The sequence below is a fragment of the Triticum aestivum genome, chromosome 4A, assembly GCF_018294505.1.
Source record: "Triticum aestivum cultivar Chinese Spring chromosome 4A, IWGSC CS RefSeq v2.1, whole genome shotgun sequence".
NCBI classification, from domain to species: domain Eukaryota; kingdom Viridiplantae; phylum Streptophyta; class Magnoliopsida; order Poales; family Poaceae; genus Triticum; species Triticum aestivum.
In genome coordinates this window covers 735,776,074-735,795,479 of record NC_057803.1, presented here as the reverse complement: position 1 = coordinate 735,795,479, position 19,406 = coordinate 735,776,074, and positions in this window count along the sequence as shown.

The window sequence follows — 19,406 nt, the reverse complement described above, 5'->3', positions numbered from 1 at the left end:
AAAGTCCTGGTCTTGAGTCCGTGCAGCATTTCAGCGTTTGCCCTCTCCGCTTGACCGTTGCTTCTCGGATGAGCGACAGAAGCGAAGCAGACCTTGGCGCCAAGATCTTGGACGTACTGCATGAAGGTGCGGCTCGTAAATTGCGTGCCGTTGTCAGTGATGATCCTGTTAGGGATCCCGAAGTGGCAAACAATCGACCTGAAGAACTTGACTGCTGACTGTGCTGTCACCTTCCTCACTGGTTCCACTTCCGGCCACTTTGTGAACTTGTCGATTGCAACGTACAAGTACTCAAAGCCCCCGACAGCTCGGGGAAAGGGGCCGAGGATGTCGAGCCCCCAGACCGAAAATGGCCAGGATAAAGGGATCGTCTGGAGAGCTTGAGCTGGCTGGTGTATCTGCTTGGAATGGAGCTGGCACGCTTCACACTTGGTTACTTGTGCAGTTGCATCCTGGAGGGCTGTCGGCCAAAAGAAACCTTGCCGGAACGCTTTGCCGGCAAGTGCTCTTGCGCCGATGTGGTGGCCACATATGCCTCCATTTATCTCTGCCAACAGCTTTTGTCCGTCTTCCCGGTGAATACACTTCAATTTCACACCGTTGAGCCTTCTTCTGTATAGTGTGCTGTCGACAAACTGGTACATACTTGACTGCCGGGCTACTCTTTCCGCTTCTTCTTGCTCTTCGGAAAGTTCTCCCGTCTGAAGGAAACGGACAATCTGCTGTGCCCATGCTAGAGCTTGCGGCTCGACAACAAGGACTAAAGGCATATCTGCTGCTGCGGGAACATCCGCTTCAACGGCGAGAACCTGCGGCTCAGCCGGAGCTTGACATTCCCCAGCAAGCTTGCCGGAGCAAAACTTGTCGGGAGCGTCTGCTTCAACGAAACAAACCCTAGGGCTTGTCGGAGCAGACTGCTCCTCAGCACCCTTGGTGTCGATCTTGGGGACCTTCTTGGCGGCGGCTTCGGGGAGCTCTGCCGGAAAGTAGTCACCAGAGATCAACTTCCTCTTCTTGCTCTGTCCAGTCGATGGCGTTACGGACGGTTGAGTCAGCTTGATCACAAAAATCCCTGGTTCCACAGGTAACTTAAGTGCGGCGCACTTTGACAGGCCATCGGCAATGTCGTTCTGGGCTCTGGGAACGTGTTCCATATGTAGGCCGTCAAAGTGCTCTTCTAGCTTTCTCACTTTATCAACGTAAGCTTCCATCAACGGACTCTGATAATTCTTGTTCACTTGGCGGACGACAAGCTGTGAGTCATCCCTGACAATGAGCTTCTTGATCCCAAGTTCTGCCACGATCTTGAGACCGGCAAGCAAACCTTCATACTCTGCAGTATTGTTCGTTGCTTGCTCCTTGGGAAAGTGCATCTGGACCACGTACTTGAGGTGCTCTCCGGTGGGCGCAACAAGCAGCACGCCCGCACCGGCGCCTTGCAGCGAGAAGGGACCATCAAAGTACATCAGCCACTCTTTGCTTGCTTCCTTGACGGGGATGCTCGTTTCTGGAATTTCTTCATCTGGTGTTGGCGTCCATTCTGCTATGAATTCTGCCAATGCTCTGCTTTGGATAGTTGAGGTTCTCTCAAACTTGAGGCCAAAGCTTGACAGTTCCAGTGCCCACTCGACAATCCTGCCTGTTGCTTCTGGATTTTGCAGTATCCTCTTCAGCGGAAAACGAGTGACGACTGTGATCTCATGTGCCTGAAAGTAATGGCGCAGCTTTCTCGAGGCCATGAGAAGGCCGAAAAGCAATTTCTGCACACTAGAGTATCTTGACCTAGCCCCCTGCAGAAGGGAACTGACAAAGTAAACTGGGCGCTGCACCATTCTTTTCTGTATATTCTCATGCGTCTGCGCTTATTCATCCTTGTCGGGACCAGAGCTTGTCGGTGAAGCCCCCTGCTTGTCGCTGGATGCACCTGCCGTGGTTGCTGGCTCATCATCCGTCTCCCTCTCTGCTACTAATGCAACACTAACCACTTGATTGGTTGCCGCTATATATAGCAGTAACTTCTCTTGTGGCTTAGGTGCGACAAGTATTGGAGTGGAGGACAGGTACCTCTTTAAGTCCTGCAGCGCTGCCTTCGCTTCCGGAGTCCATTTCATTGGACCTGCCTTTTTCAATATTTTGAAAAATGGCAGGGCGCGCTCATCAGACCTAGAGATAAACCTGCTGAGAGCAGCCATGCAACCGGCAAGTCTTCGCACATCCTTGACGCGCTTTGGTGCTTCAATCTGCTCAATGGCCTTGATCTTGTCGGGGTTGGCTTTAATTCCCCGCTGAGACACGAAGAACCCGAGAAGCTTGCCGGAGGGGACTCCAAACACACACTTCTCGGGGTTAAGCTTGAGGTTGATCTTGCGCAGATTTGCAAAGGTCTCATCTAAATCTTGAATCAGAGTCGCCTTGTCCTTGCTCTTGACTACTATGTCATCCATGTAGGCTTCCACATTTCTGTGTATCTGCGGCTCAAAAGCGTAATGGAGTACCCTTGCAAATGTTGAACCAGCATTCTTTAAACCGAAAGGCATCCGTACGAAACAGTACGTGCCGCATGGGGTGATGAATGCGGTCTTCTCTTCATCCTCTTATGCCATGAAGATCTGATGATATCCTGAGTATGCATCAAGAAATGAAAGCAAGTCACATCCGGCCGTGGAGTCAACAATCTGGTCGATGCGCGGCAAGGGAAATGGGTCTTTGGGACAAGCTTTATTGACATCGGTAAAGTCGATACAAAGCCTCCATTTCCCGTTTGCCTTGCGCACGACTACAGGATTGGCCAACCACGTAGGATGGAGCACTCCTCTGACAAGGCCTGCTGCTTCCAATTTCTTGATTTCTTCTGCGATGAATTCTTGGCGCTCCACCGCCTGCTTCCTGACTTTCTGCTTGACGGGCAGCGCATGAGGATAGACGGCAAGATGGTGCTCGATTACTTTCCTGGGAACACCAGGGATGTCAGACGGTTGCCACGCAAACACGTCGACATTCGCCCGCAGGAAAGCAACGAGCGCGCTTTCCTATTTAGGGTCGAGAGTGGCACTGATGGTGAAGGTACCACCAGTGCCGTCCTCCTTGGCGGGCACCTTCTTGGTCTCTGGTGGAGCTGCCATTGCCTTCTTATACTTGCCGGTGGAGCTCGATGGTGTGTCCTCGACGGTAGCGTAGCACTCCGAAGAGGTGCGCTTGCCGGAGTGGGCATCAGAGCTCTTGCCGGACTTGGTCTTCTTCTTCGCCCCGGGAGCTTCAGTGGCAAGTGGCTTGCGATCTGTCGCGGCTGCTGCTTCCCGGTAGATCTTGTCGGCGCAGATAAGAGCATCCTTCTTGTCGCCAGGGACAGAGATGACACTTATCGGGCCTGGCATCTTCAGTACGTTGTATGCATAGTGAGAGGCTGCCATGAACTTGGCGAGTACTGGACGGCCGAGTATCCCATTGTAAGGCAATGGAAAGTCAGCAACGTCAAAAGTGACCCTCTCAGTCCTGAAGTTCAACTCGCTGCCAAATGTTACCGGCAGCGTGATCTTTCCCTTCGGCTTGCTCCTTCCCGGATTGATTCCTTGGAATGTGCCTGTCTCTTCGAGCTCACCATCAGGGATCTGGAGTTTCTGGAGTACCGCGGAGGAGATCAGGTTCAAGCCGGCCCCGCCGTCAACTAGCATCTTAGTGACCTTGAGGTTGCGGATAGTTGGTGAAACCAACATCGGCAAGCACCCGACCGCAGTTATGCGATCAGGGTGGTCCTCAATATCAAAGATGATAGGCGTGCTGGACCATTTCAGAGGCCTGCGTGACTCGATGGGTGGTTCTGCCGCATTGACTTCCCGCACCCACTGTTTGAGCTGGCGGTGTGAAGTATGCAGAGAAGCACCGCCGTCAACACACAGGACTTCTGTGGCTTTCTGAAACTCTTGCTCATCGGCCTCATCATCTTCCATGTCTTCATCGTCGTCGTCATCTTCATCCTTGTCGCGGCCGCGGGGGGTCTGTCTCCTTGCCGCTGCTTGGCCTTGCCGCGGCGCCCCCCTCGGCCGGGATGTTTCTTGCCAGCTCCTCCAGCACCTTCCTGGGCCTTCTCCTTGTCGCGTCACTCGTATTCAGCCTTTTGCTGTTCAACAAGCTGCTCGACCTTCTTGCAGCTCTGGAGATCATGGCCCTTGGTGCGGTGGATCTGGCAATACTGCTTGTCATTGCTGCCCTGCTTGTCGGCGACCGCCACAGCCTGGTTGCCGGAGCTGCCAACTTTGGCTTCCTTGGCGCCACCTCCGCTGCCGGACTGCTCAATGACTAGCACATCTTTGCCTTTCTTCTTCCTGTTGTTCCGCCGCCGGTTTTTCTTTGCTGGGGCGGCCTCTTCACTATCAGATCCTGCTGCTTCTGTATTCTCTCCGGGGAGTCTCCTCCCTTCCTCAGCATGCAGACACTTGTCGGCCAGGGCATATAGCTCACTGACGTCTCTGATCTTGCACATCGCCATCTCCTCCCGCATCCTGCAGTTTCGCATGTTCTGATGGAACGCGCTGATCACCGCGGCAGGGTGGACATCTAGGATGTTGTTCTATACGCGGCTGAATCTCTGAATGTACTTGCGCAGGGGCTCTCCTTCCTTCTGGGCGAGCAGATGAAGGTCGCTCTCTTGGCCATGAGGCTTGTGGCCGCCTGTAAAGGCACCGACAAACTGATGGCAGAGATCTGCCCAGGAGGATATGGAGTTGTCCGGCAAGTGCATGAGCCAGGATCTGACATTGGGCTTGAGTACCAGAGGGAAGTAGTTGGCCAGGATCTTGTCGTCCCGCCCCCGGCAGCCTGCACCGCGATGGTGTAGATGCCGAGGAACTCCGACGGATGCGTCTGGCCGTCGTACTTCTCTGGTACATCTGGCTTGAAATTCTTCGTGCTGGGCCACTAGACTTGCCGCAACTCACGAGTGAACGCAGGGCAACCCACCGCGTACGGCAAGTCGCCTGGTTCCCCTGGTGCATGCATGTCGACAGTGGGCCCAGCGCGCTGGTCTGATTGACGCCACGCTTCTCTTCGGCGCTCGATGCGAGTTCGAGCGTCTTCTTGCTGTCGTTCGTGAAGAACTTGGCGCTGATCGCGACGAGCTCGTGGATCCGACGATGCGGTGGAGTCGCTGTCGAGATGGATCCAGCGAGTCGGCGATCCTGGCCTTCGGGTGGAGAGTGCATGGTGGTTGCACCCCCACCGGCTTCGTCGCCACCGGCTCGCGCCTGGCAGCCCTGCCGCGGCAGCGATGTACTCGGCTGCCGTGGAGTGTCGCCGTTGGCGAAGCCGATGAGACTCTGAATGGTGGCCCTCCATTCGTCGATCTTGTCTGCCGTTGGAGGGTAATCCAGGAGCAGTTGAGCTCGCGCCAAAGCTTCTGCTTTAGTGGTGGGCGGTAGTGGCGAACGGTGCGAGGAGCGGGATATGCTCGGATTTCTAACTATGTTAGAAGGAGCAGTATCCCGTCCAGGCGACCGTGCCACGCTCATGCCAGCATGTTGGCGTGCATGCTGGTCTTGAGCACCCCGAGATCCACCAGCTCGATCTTGGTCCAACAAACGTATGGTACTGCGAATACCATGACGCTGTCGGTCCTGCGCCTCCTGAGATGGGCGCGGTGCATGAACGGACGCCGAGGTCGGCGCAGCTTTGTCCTTGGACCTGACAGCACCGTGGGCTCCCTCGTCAATGTCCGTTCTTCCGCCGCCGCCTACCCCACCGCCTGTTTGCTCCGGTGGTGGTGAGATCGACGTGGACAGAACAGCTGCCTCCGAAGCCTTCTTCTTCGGTGGCATGTTGATGAAGAAGATGAAGATCTAGCTCACGTGAACGTCGGATCAGGTTCACACAAACCTCGACGCCCCCTACCTGGCGCGCCAAAGATGTCGTGGGAGAACTGATGATCCACGAACACCTATGGGACCGGCGGACCGAGCCCCTTTTCGGTTCGGCGGGTGGCGGAGATCGCACGAAGAGCAGATCGAGGCGAAGCACACGAGCGATTTACCCATTCCTTTTCAGGACTCTGACTCAAAGAGCGGCGAAGAGAGCCAAGGTCCCGGTGATTGTCATCGAGGACGAACCCACCGTGTCAGCAGGGGGTGAGTCCGAGACCACCTTGTCGGACCCGGCAACCATTCCCCGAAGAAGCCCCCAGCGCAGCCCCCAGCGTAAGTACATTATTTACTTCTTGCTGTTATGTGCACATCGGTGCTCTTTCTTTGTTAAGCTCTGATTATTGGCTTGTGTAGGAGCAGAGCAGCCTCACCAGGAGTGCCCGGAAGCCGCTTTCGACATGCCATCCGCTTCGACTACACCGTCAAGGGAGGATTCCCCGGCAAGGGATCGTTCTCCGGCAAGGGAGAATTCTCCGGCAAGGGGCAGGTCTCCGGCAAGGGACAGCACAGGTAATCCTCTTTTCCTAAAAACTTCCCTTGGGCTCTTCTTCTTCTGATTCTCTTTTCGAACATTTGCTTGCTTCTTCTTCCTTTTCCGGTCGTCAGGTCCATCCGCCACGGAGCCAATGGACACCAAGGCCGCCGGCGAGGAGAACGCGCGTGGCAATACTAATGACGCCGTTGTCATCGAAGAAGAGGCCGGCGCTGATGATCCCGCCGATGAGGAGGCCGCCAAGGCCGCCGCCGCAGAAGCAGGCGAGGGGTCCGGCGATCGCACTGACGGCCCCTAGGCCGCAGGAGCGTCAGGCGCTGCGCCGACCGTCGATCCCTCCGCCGCTGCTGCAGCGTCAGGCTCCGAAGAGTCCCAGCCCGGCGCTTACTTGAAGGCCGGCGACGGCATCTTCATCAAGCTCCCCTGGGCGTCGAGCTCCAGGGCGCCGGTCGAAGGAGAAAACTTCGACGAAGAGTTGCTCGCCTTCGCTTGGCTATCGCTGGTCGATGCGCCAAGCAGCAGCAGTGGCGAGCCTGAGGAGGAGCAGCTGCTGCGGAAGCTGCTGTCGCTCTACCGCGCCCGGCAGGCCAAGCTGGTGTCCCGAGAAGCGCTTGTCGCGAAGGCAGGAGTGGACATGGAGAAACGCGCGGAGGAGCTCCGGGGCCTCAACTAGGAAGCTCTCCGGTCCTTGGCAAAGAAGCGGGAGCGACTCGCCGAGGAGCGCACGGCCTTCCTCCTTAAGAAGGGTGAAGTCGAAGAGCAGCAGCGTCTCGCTGCCGAGAAGCTGTCCGCGCGGGAAGGCGAGTTGACGCAGCGGAAGGCCAATATTGACAGCCACGAGGAGGAACTTGCCGCGTGCGAGCAAGCACTTGGCGGGGCTCTCAAGGAAGCAAAGGATGCCGCCGCAGCTGCCGAGGCCGCCAAGAAGGAGCTGGAGATGAAGGTGGCGCAGCTGGAGGCCGATCTGAAGGCGAGCGGCGAGGAGCTTGCCGCGCTCAAGCGTGAGCGCGAGAAGGATGCCGCTGCTCATGGCGAGCTACAAGGTCGTCTCACCGAGTGGAGCAAGGAGCTCAGCGCCGCCAAGGACCTCAACGCTGATCTCGAACTTAAGCTGGCCACCTTGACCGAGACTCTGGACGGCGCCAGGAAGCAGGAGGCGGCCTTGAAGGAGAAGATCAAGGCCGACGAGGTGCTGCTGGCGAGTGCTGCTGCCGCCCAGAACACCTTCAGGGACACTGTGGAGCACTGGACCGAGGGTCTTGTGAATGCTGCCGCAGTCATCGACAGGGAGCTGGCGCAGCTGGGGATGGAGGATTTCAGGTACTCCTCCGACGAGCACCTCCAACCCAGCGTCAAGCTCAGCTTATTCTTCAAGGGCGTGGCGACGGCCCTCCAGCGACTCCGGGAGAAGATCCCAAAGCAGCTGGCCGATGAGTCGCGCCAGATCTGCGCGGGAGCTCTTCAGAAGGTGCTGGTGAAGGTGGCCTTCCGCAACCCGGCCCTCAACCTCACCAACGTCCTCAAGTCCTTGCCGCTGGACACCGATCTGGAAGCGCTCAAGGCCCTTGTCGCACCCATTGTGGACAAGGTGAGCGGGATCAAGAGGGTTGAGGGCGATCGCGTAGATTAGGCCACTCGTTTTCTCTTTTCCTTGTCGCTGCTGTCCATGTCATGAGAACAATCTATTAGAGCTGCGACAAGCTATCTTGTAATATGACTCTATTTTGGATTGCGATTGCTATGTTATTTCCTGTACTTGACTCCTTCCTTTGTATGTTTTTGCCCTACGCTTTTAGGGAACTTGTCGGTGCAGGCACCTGAGCCGCGAGCACTGAGTGCGGAACGTCAGCAGCCTGCTGGCGGTGCCGCTACCGACAAGAAACCTTGTCGCGACTAGTCGCAGCTCACTTAACTTGTTGAGCGGACTCGAAACAAAGTAAGGGCGCAACTAGCTACGAGTTGGTTCCTCCGCGCACAAGTTTTCCATACAAAGCACGATCGTTCGAGGAAGATAACTTGAAAATTTTAAAACTGATTGCTCAAACTTTGGCAACTTAGCTTTTCTGTCGTTTGCTTCCCGGTAAAGCGAAACTTTCTCGAACAACATTCGGTCCACACCATTATCTTCTCCTTCCCCCCGGCAAACTTGTGTGCGAGGGAACCTTCCTTTCCTTGAGAAAGAGAAAGAAGAGAAAATAACGATATGGAGCCTTACGGCTCGTTATTGCTTACCGGGTTCAGGTGCTGCACAAAGTGTCAGATAACACATGCAAAGTAGAAAGCATAAAATTGACAAGATGTGCGGAGCACATGAGCTTTACTTATGCACGGGATCTGCGCCCGACTTCATACAAAGGATTACATGCAACATCGGCAAGACTTGTACGAAAGGTGGTTGCCGGAATAGGTTCCGGCAACCGCGCCCTATGGGTAAAACTTACGAAGATGCTCAATGTTCCAGGAGTTGCTCACCGGAATGACATCTTCGGTCTCAAGGCGGACAGCGCCAGGCCTAGTGACTCGTTTCACCCGGTAAGGGCCTTCCCACTTCGGCATCAACTTGTTGGAATTCTTGGCGGACTGAACGCGCCGAAGAACAAGGTCGCCTTCCTCGAGACTTCTGGCACTAACTTTGCGGCTATGGTAGCGATGCAAAGCTTGCTGGTATCGAGCAGCTCGTACAGCGGCCTGAAGACGGTCCTCCTCAAGGAGCAGCGCGTCGTCTTGTCGCAGCTGCTCTTGCTCAAGCTCATCATAAGCGAGCACTTGAGGTGACCCATATACGAGTTCTGTGGGGAGAACTGCCTCTGCTCCATAGACTAGAGCAAAAGGTGTCTGGCCAGTGGCTCGATTTGGCGTCGTCCTGATCGACCAAAGAACCACTAGCAGCTCCTCAATCCAGTTTTTTCCGCACTTTTGCAGCCTGTCGAAAGTCCTGGTCTTGAGTCCGTGCAGCATTTCAGCGTTTACCCTCTCCGCTTGACCGTTGCTTCTCGGATGAGAAAGAGAAGCGAAGCAGACCTTGGCGCCAAGATCTTGGACGTACTGCATGAAGGTGCGGCTCGTAAATTGCGTGCCGTTGTCAGTGATGATCCTGTTAGGGATCCCGAAGCGGCAAACAATCGACCTGAAGAACTTGACTGCTGACTGTGCTGTCACCTTCCTCACTGGTTCCACTTCCGGCCACTTTGTGAACTTGTCGATTGCAACGTACAAGTACTCAAAGCCCCCGACAGCTCGGGGAAAGGGGCCGAGGATGTCGAGCCCCCAGACCGAAAATGGCCAGGATAAAGGGATCGTCTGGAGAGCTTGAGCTGGCTAGTGTATCTGCTTGGAATGGAGCTGGCACGCTTCACACTTGGTTACTTGTGCAGTTGCATCCTGGAGGGCTGTCGGCCAAAAGAAACCTTGCTGGAACGCTTTGCCGGCAAGTGCTCTTGCGCCGATGTGGTGGCCACATATGCCTCCATTTATCTCTGCCAACAGCTTTTGTCCGTCTTCCCGGTGAATACACTTCAATTTCACACCGTTGAGCCTTCTTCTGTATAGTGTGCTGTCGACAAACTGGTACATACTTGACTGCCGGGCTACTCTTTGCGCTTCTTCTTGCTCTTCGGAAAGTTCTCCCGTCTGAAGGAAACGGACAATCTGCTGTGCCCATGCTAGAGCTTGCGGCTCGACAACAAGGACTAAAGGCATATCTGCTGCTGCGGGAACATCCGCTTCAACGGCGAGAACCTGCGGCTCAGCCGGAGCTTGACATTCCCCAGCAAGCTTGCCGGAGCAAAACTTGTCGGGAGCGTCTGCTTCAACGAAACAAACCCTAGGGCTTGTCGGAGCAGACTGCTCCTCAGCACCCTTGGTGTCGATCTTGGGGACCTTCTTGGCGGCGGCTTCGGGGAGCTCTGCCGGAAAGTAGTCACCAGAGATCAACTTCCTCTTCTTGCTCTGTCCAGTCGATGGCGTTACGGACGGTTGAGTCAGCTTGAGCACAAAAATCCCTGGTTCCACAGGTAACTTAAGTGCGGCGCACTTTGACAGGCCATCGGCAATGTCGTTCTGGGCTCTGGGAACGTGTTCCATATGTAGGCCGTCAAAGTGCTCTTCTAGCTTTCTCACTTTATCAACGTAAGCTTCCATCAACGGACTCTGATAATTCTTGTTCACTTGGCGGACGACAAGCTGTGAGTCATCCCTGACAATGAGCTTCTTGATCCCAAGTTCTGCCACGATCTTGAGACCGGCAAGCAAACCTTCATACTCTGCAGTATTGTTCGTTGCTTGCTCCTTGGGAAAGTGCATCTGGACCACGTACTTGAGGTGCTCTCCGGTGGGCGCAACAAGCAGCACGCCCACACCGGCGCCTTGCAGCGAGAAGGGACCATCAAAGTACATCAGCCACTCTTTGCTTGCTTCCTTGACGGGGATGCTCGTTTCTGGAATTTCTTCATCTGGTGTTGGCGTCCATTCTGCTATGAATTCTGCCAATGCTCTGCTTTGGATAGTTGAGGTGCTCTCAAACTTGAGGCCAAAGCTTGACAGTTCCAGTGCCCACTCGACAATCCTGCCTGTTGCTTCTGGATTTTGCAGTATCCTCTTCAGCGGAAAACGAGTGACGACTGTGATCTCATGTGCCTGAAAGTAATGGCGCAGCTTTCTCGAGGCCATGAGAAGGCCGAAAAGCAATTTCTGCACACTAGAGTATCTTGACCTAGCCCCCTGCAGAAGGGAACTGACAAAGTAAACTGGGCGCTGCACCATTCTTTTCTGTATATTCTCATGCGTCTGCGCTTATTCATCCTTGTCGGGACCAGAGCTTGTCGGTGAAGCCCCCTGCTTGTCGCTGGATGCACCTGCCGTGGTTGCTGGCTCATCATCCGTCTCCCTCTCTGCTACTAATGCAACACTAACCACTTGATTGGTTGCCGCTATATATAGCAGTAACTTCTCTTGTGGCTTAGGTGCGACAAGTATTGGAGTGGAGGACAGGTACCTCTTTAAGTCCTGCAGCGCTGCCTCCGCTTCCGGAGTCCATTTCATTGGACCTGCCTTTTTCAATATTTTGAAAAATGGCAGGGCGCGCTCATCAGACCTAGAGATAAACCTGCTGAGAGCAGCCATGCAACCGGCAAGTCTTTGCACATCCTTGACGCGCTTTGGTGCTTCAATCTGCTCAATGGCCTTGATCTTGTCGGGGTTGGCTTTAATTCCCCGCTGAGACACGAAGAACCCGAGAAGCTTGCCGGAGGGGACTCCAAACACACACTTCTCGGGGTTAAGCTTGAGGTTGATCTTGCGCAGATTTGCAAAGGTCTCATCTAAATCTTGAATCAGAGTCGCCTTGTCCTTGCTCTTGACTACTATGTCATCCATGTAGGCTTCCACATTTCTGTGTATCTGCGGCTCAAAAGCGTAATGGACTACCCTTGCAAATGTTGAACCAGCATTCTTTAAACCGAAAGGCATCCGTACGAAACAGTACGTGCCGCATGGGGTGATGAATGCGGTCTTCTCTTCATCCTCTTATGCCATGAAGATCTGATGATATCCTGAGTATGCATCAAGAAATGAAAGCAAGTCACATCCGGCCGTGGAGTCAACAATCTGGTCGATGCGCGGCAAGGGAAATGGGTCTTTGGGACAAGCTTTATTGACATTGGTAAAGTTGATACAAAGCCTCCATTTCCCGTTTGCCTTGCGCACGACTACAGGATTGGCCAACCACGTAGGATGGAGCACTCCTCTGACAAGGCCTGCTGCTTCCAATTTCTTGATTTCTTCTGCGATGAATTCTTGGCGCTCCACCGCCTGCTTCCTGACTTTCTGCTTGACGGGCAGCGCATGAGGATAGACGGCAAGATGGTGCTCGATTACTTTCCTGGGAACACCAGGGATGTCAGACGGTTGCCACGCAAACACGTCGACATTCGCCCGCAGGAAAGCAACGAGCGCGCTTTCCTATTTAGGGTCGAGAGTGGCACTGATGGTGAAGGTACCACCAGTGCCGTCCTCCTTGGCGGGCACCTTCTTGGTCTCTGGTGGAGCTGCCATTGCCTTCTTATACTTGCCGGTGGAGCTCGATGGTGTGTCCTCGACGGTAGCGCAGCACTCCGAAGAGGTGCGCTTGCCGGAGTGGGCATCAGAGCTCTTGCCGGACTTGGTCTTCTTCTTCGCCCCGGGAGCTTCAGCGGCAAGTGGCTTGCGATCTGTCGCGTCTGCTGCTTCCCGGTAGATCTTGTCGGCGCAGATAAGAGCATCCTTCTTGTCGCCAGGGACAGAGATGACACTTATCGGGCCTGGCATCTTCAGTATGTTGTATGCATAGTGAGAGGCTGCCATGAACTTGGCGAGTACTGGACGGCCGAGTATCCCATTGTAAGGCAATGGAAAGTCAGCAACGTCAAAAGTGACCCTCTCAGTCCTGAAGTTCAACTCGCTGCCAAATGTTACCGGCAGCGTGATCTTTCCCTTCGGCTTGCTCCTTCCCGGATTGATTCCTTGGAATGTGCCTGTCTCTTCGAGCTCACCATCAGGGATCTGGAGTTTCTGGAGTACCGCGGAGGAGATCAGGTTCAAGCCGGCCCCGCCGTCAACTAGCATCTTAGTGACCTTGAGGTTGCGGATAGTTGGTGAAACCAACATCGGCAAGCACCCGACCGCAGTTATGCGATCAGGGTGGTCCTCAATATCAAAGATGATAGGCGTGCTGGACCATTTCAGAGGCCTGCGTGACTCGACGGGTGGTTCTGCCACTGTTTGAGCTGGCGGTGTGAAGTATGCAGAGAAGCACCGCCGTCAACACACAGGACTTCTGTGGCTTTCTGAAACTCTTGCTCATCGGCCTCATCATCTTCCATGTCTTCATCGTCGTCGTCATCTTCATCCTTGTCGCGGCCGCGGGGGGTCTGTCTCCTTGCCGCTGCTTGGCCTTGCCGCGGCGCCTCCCTCGGCCGGGATGTTTCTTGCCAGCTCCTCCAGCACCTTCCTGGGCCTTCTCCTTGTCGCGTCACTCGTATTCAGCCTTTTGCTGTTCAACAAGCTGCTCGACCTTCTTGCAGCTCTGGAGATCATGGCCCTTGGTGCGGTGGATCTTGCAATACTGCTTGTCGTTGCTGCCCTGCTTGTCGGCGACCGCCACAGCCTGGTTGCCGGAGCTGCCAACTTTGGCTTCCTTGGCGCCACCTCCACTGCCGGACTGCTCAACGACTAGCACATCTTTGCCTTTCTTCTTCCTGTTGTTCCGCCGCCGGTTTTTCTTTGCTGGGGCGGCCTCTTCACTATCAGATCCTGCTGCTTCTGTATTCTCTCCGGGGAGTCTCCTCCCTTCCTCAGCACGCAGACACTTGTCGGCCAGGGCATATAGCTCACTGACGTCTCTGATCTTGCACATCGCCATCTCCTCCCGCATCCTGCAGTTTCGCATGTTCTGATGGAACGCGCTGATCACCGCGGCAGGGTGGACATCTAGGATGTTGTTCTGTACGCGGCTGAATCTCTGAATGTACTTGCGCAGGGGCTCTCCTTCCTTCTGGGCGAGCAGATGAAGGTCGCTCTCTTGGCCATGAGGCTTGTGGCCGCCTGTAAAGGCACCGACAAACTGATGGCAGAGATCTGCCCAGGAGGATATGGAGTTGTCCGGCAAGTGCATGAGCCAGGATCTGACATTGGGCTTGAGTACCAGAGGGAAGTAGTTGGCCAGGATCTTGTCGTCCCGCCCCCGGCAGCCTGCACCGCGATGGTGTAGATGCTGAGGAACTCCGACGGATGCGTCTGGCCGTCGTACTTCTCTGGTACATCTGGCTTGAAATTCTTCGTGCTGGGCCACTAGACTTGCCGCAACTCACGAGTGAACGCAGGGCAACCCACCGTGTACGGCAAGTCGCCTGGTTCCCCTGGTGCATGCATGTCGATAGTGGGCCCAGCGCGCTGGTCTGATTGACGCCGCGCTTCTCTTCGGCGCTCGATGCAAGTTCGAGCGTCTTCTTGCTGTCGTTCGTGAAGAACTTGGCGCTGATCGCGACGAGCTCGTGGATCCGACGATGCGGTGGAGTCGCTGTCGAGATGGATCCGGCGAGTCGGCGATCCTGGCCTTCGGGTGGAGAGTGCACGGTGGTTGCACCCCCACCGGCTTCGTCGCCACCGGCTCGCGCCTGGCAGCCCTGCCGCGGCAGCGATGTACTCGGCTGACGTGGAGTGTCGCCGTTGGCGAAGCCGATGAGACTCTGAATGGTGGCCCTCCATTCGTCGATCTTGTCTGCCGTTGGAGGGTAATCCAGGAGCAGTTGAGCTCGCGCCAAAGCTTCTGCTTTAGTGGTGGGCGGTAGTGGCGAACGGTGCGAGGAGCGGGATATGCTCGGATTTCTAACTATGTTAGAAGGAGCAGTATCCCGTCCAGGCGACAGTGCCACGCTCATGCCAGCATGTTGGCGTGCATGCTGGTCTTGAGCACCCCGAGATCCACCAGCTCGATCTTGGTCCAACAAACGTATGGTACTGCGAATACCATGACGCTGTCGGTCCTGCGCCTCCTGAGATGGGCGCGGTGCATGAACGGACGCCGAGGTCGGTGCAGCTTTGTCCTTGGACCTGACAGCACCGTGGGCTCCCTCGTCAATGTCCGTTCTTCCGCCGCCGCCTACCCCACCACCTGTTTGCTCCGGTGGTGGTGGGATCGACGTGGACGGAACAGCTGCCTCCGAAGCCTTCTTCTTCGGTGGCATGTTGATGAAGAAGATGAAGATCTAGCTCGCGTGAACGTCGGATCAGGTTCACACAAACCTCGACGCCCCCTACCTGGCGCGCCAAAGATGTCGTGGGAGAACTGATGATCCACGAACACCTATGGGACCGGCGGACCGAGCCCCTTTTCGGTTCGGCGGGTGGCGGAGATCGCACGAAGAGCAGATCGAGGCGAAGCACACGAGCGATTTACCCAGCTTCGGAGCTCTCCGGAGAGATAACACTCCTACTGCTGCATGTCTTAGTGTATTCAGTTCTTGCTCGAGACCGAGCGTGAGTGTTTGCTGCCTCCGAAACTCCGAACCCCCTCTACGTTGCGCATGGGCCTCCTTTTATATGCTCAAGGGGTCTCCGACAGGTGGCAACGTAGATAAGGGTAAAAATGGAAAAGGAGTTGTGGTTGGTACAACTACCTGTACAGTGTACCCTACCTAACCCTGACGGCAGGGGACAAAGGCATTAAATGCCTGTCTGCGTCGCCCAAATAGTGCAAACAGGGACTGTCAGGGGCGCCACCGCTTGCCACGATGGTAATCTTGTCAGCGTCGCTTGCCACCGCGCCCCCCTGGCTGCACAGCCTCTCGCCTCTCGCCACCGCGCACCCCAGGGCGACACATATGTGGATGTGCTGGAGCGCGGGTACAGGATGGTAGCTTGCCGCGGCAAGCGTCTTGCCGCGGTCGTTGTCTTGTCGCGCCCGGAAGCTTGTCGCTCACCGGGCCTTGCCGGGACGCGTGGCGAGTCGCGGCAAGTTCCTCGAAATGCCTTGGTTGGCCTTCCCGGCAAGCTCCTCTTGCCGGGGCCTTGTCTCCTTGGCTTGAATATTTTGTTCTTGAATGGCTCTAAAGGAGCCGCGGAGGACCTTGGCGGTCACCCGGCAAGCCTTGCCGCGGGGCACTGCAACTGCCCGTGCACAAGTTCGGGATACTAGGGTACCCCTACTCTAGTACACCGACATAGAGAAGCAAGTTTCACATGAGTATATTGACGTGCAACCGGACCTCACTTACCGGGAGCACCCAATAAAAATATTAGAGGAGTCTGAGAGGAGGACCCGACGGAAAACCATTAAGTTTTTCAGAGTTCAATGGAGTAATCACACCGAGAATGAAGCAACTTGGGAGAGCGAGGATTTTCTTCGGACAGAGCACCCACACCTGTTTAAGGATCAGCTGAAATCTCGGGGACGAGATTTTTCCTAAGGGGGTAGGTGCTATGACACTCCAAAATTTTTTTTTTGATTTTGTTTTCAGAAAGAGCCTTGCTTGGTTTAAAAGAAGGTCATTTAAACCCTTCCTAAAAACCATCTTCTAAGTTTGCCCTCTCAAAAATCCTTTCCTTGGATTTAGTTTCTTTTAAAAAGAAAACCCTTTTAGTTTTTGGGCTTTTAATTTGGTTTTGATCCCTTCAAAATTTTACCATGCCTCCTATGGTGAAATTTTCCCAAAACCCTTCCTCCCACTTTGGTACAATCCAAACATTCTGTCCAAACTAATAAAATCCATTCTGGGATTTTATTCCAATTATTTCTCCTCCCAAAATAATTCTGTCTTTTCTTTTGAGCCTAGGTGATTTGCAAAGCAAGTACCCTAATGCTTTTAACTTTTGACCTCAACTCAACACCCGTGGATAGTCCTTTGTACCCACAACCCAGAACCATCTTGATCCAATCTTCTCCTATTCAAATATTTCAAATTTCACTCACTGCAAGTTTGGACCAGATTTGCCAAATTTGGTGAAATTCATATCTATACCTCTCCAAAAATTCCACAAATATTCAGGCAGCATCTAGATGCAATGAGAGGCCCCTCCACCAAAAACCAGCTCAAGGAAAAATCCCTACATGCCTAGATCATTCTGTTGAACACCTTGCATGCACTGTTTCTGTTCATCTTCAGTTAAGTTCAGAGTTTCAGTGTCGATCTTCGTCAGAAATTCAGTCACATGCTCACAGTGCACCTGGCACGTTGCTCACGGCCTAGCTTGCTTGTCCGGCGCCTCACACGCGCGCTTGGCTCCTTCCTGGCATCGGTGGCGCCCTGGCCCGCTAGCGCCGGCGTGCTTTGCCGCGGCCGAATCACCGTAGCGGCCGACAGGGAGCAGAACGGCGGCATAACGCCGTTCGGCGCCGCCCAACCCCCCTGGTGGCTTTGCGTGGCCATTTCCCCGCCAGCGGACGCATGCAGCACCGTCGCCGTGGCGCAGCATGCACAGAGCATGCTCCCTGCCGCCGACGGGCCCGCGCCGCCCAGTTCCGCCGAGCTCCCCCTAAGCAACCAAATCCCGACGCGGTTAGCACCTAAACGGAACCAGGGAACACCCACGATGACGCTCAACCTCTGAACCCTCCCGTGCAACCGCAGCGCCGCCGTAATCACCTTGCCGGAAAACCCCGTTCTCGGAAACCGCCTCGAGGCGGCTATATATAGCACCCCGAGCTTGCTCTCGTCCCCGCACACCTCCTCTACCTCTCCAGACCTCGCCAAGTCCCTGGAAGGGCCACGAGGAGCTCTCCTTCCCCGACTCCGGCCACTTCGTTCCGCCTCGGCCCCCACCGTGATTCACTCCGGTGAGGTCATCTCTGGTGCCCTAACCTCGTCAGAGACCTTCTCATGCTATCGCGAGTCTAACCCCCTCCCCAATTCCACCTCCGCAGCTCTCTCCGGCGAGATCCACGACCACCCGAATCGCCGTCCGCCGGAGCAAGCGTCGCCGGCGACCACCACCACCTCCCACAGACGCGGAATGGCGCCCTGAACATGCAGGTACTCTCCGATCTCCCTGCCTCGCCGTGGATCGCCGCCGGCGACCACCGCGGCTCTCGGGCGCCGACGAGCCCCGACTCCCTCGTTTGAAATTTCAAACCTGACGGGTGGGACCCGCCCGTCAGCCTCTCCTTTGTTTTTTTGAATTGTTTACTGAAAGCGTACTCTGGCAAATACGCTTCCACTCTGAACCGTTTTTCTGGATTTTTCTGCAAAGCCCCCTGGAAGTTTTCTGTTTCATTACAGTTGGGTCCTTGGGTTAAAACCCTTATAACTTTTAATCAGAAAAGTATTTTTGATTAATTCTTTTTCTGTTCTCTTTAGATTTTTGTCTAGTTTTTTATCATATTTATTTGAAAAAAATTTGGAACACTTTTCTGTACACTCACGATATTTACGTTGCGTATGTATTTTTCTTATACCGTAGATACCGGAGGAGGTGACGGAGCTGCAAACTTCGCACAGTTAGACTCCGACTACTCCGAACCAGGCAAGCATGTTTGAACTCTTGATATGATGAGTGTTGTTGCATGTTTGTATTTTAGTATAGTCATGGCATGTTTATGAACATCACTTTGAATGTTATATCTCATGCACATAATCGGAAAGTAAGTTTCGGAAAGCATTATGTTGTTGGATACATATTTGCATAGCCATGTGTTGGCATGAGGATGGGTAAGATGGCAGTGTTGTGACATGCCAGTCTTATGCCAGATTATTTGACTTCCGTGTCATCGTGAAACAAATCACATTTCCATTCATTCCTTCCTATACTGTCACATGTTTTCCGAAAGGAATATGGCATAGTAAGTTGCAAATCATTTTCCTGGTACACACCAAATAGAGAGGCTGGGGTGAGGGTTCCATGGCCCTGGATTAAATCCCGTCATCCGGTAAGGGGGCATGGGTGTTTCCGGTTTGGACCGAGAAGGGGGCACCCCTTCGAGCGCGCGTATAGAAATTTGATCCCATGCTATTCGAGGTTGTGGCCTCCCCGTCTCAAAGTTTTTCTTGGACGTTGTCCAGGGTGATTCCTGGCATCGTGAGGTGAGATGGGTGTGTACTAGTTAAATGTGTTTCTACTGAAATACCGTAAACGGAACTAGTCCTTCGTGACTACGGAAATCCGTTGGCTGTGGTCAGTTCATCCAAACTCTGTAGAGTCTCAAATCTTTCAATTATCTTGTACTTTGTTCAAGTACTATATTCATCTTATCTTGTCAGGTATCAGCCTCAGTGACAAAAACTCTGGTGGGACTTATGTGTTATAAATCCGGTTAAAAGATTATTCTTGTGGATGGACTAATCTTGTTATTTACATTTATTACAAGCCCTGTCTGCGATTCGCTCAGACGTCCGACGGTGGCATACCTGTTATTTACTTTTGTTATAGGCCCTGTCTGCGATGTTGCTCAGACGTCCGACGGTGGCATACCTGTTATTTACTTTTGTTATAGGCCCTGTCTGCGATGTCGCTCAGACGTCCGACGGTGGCAT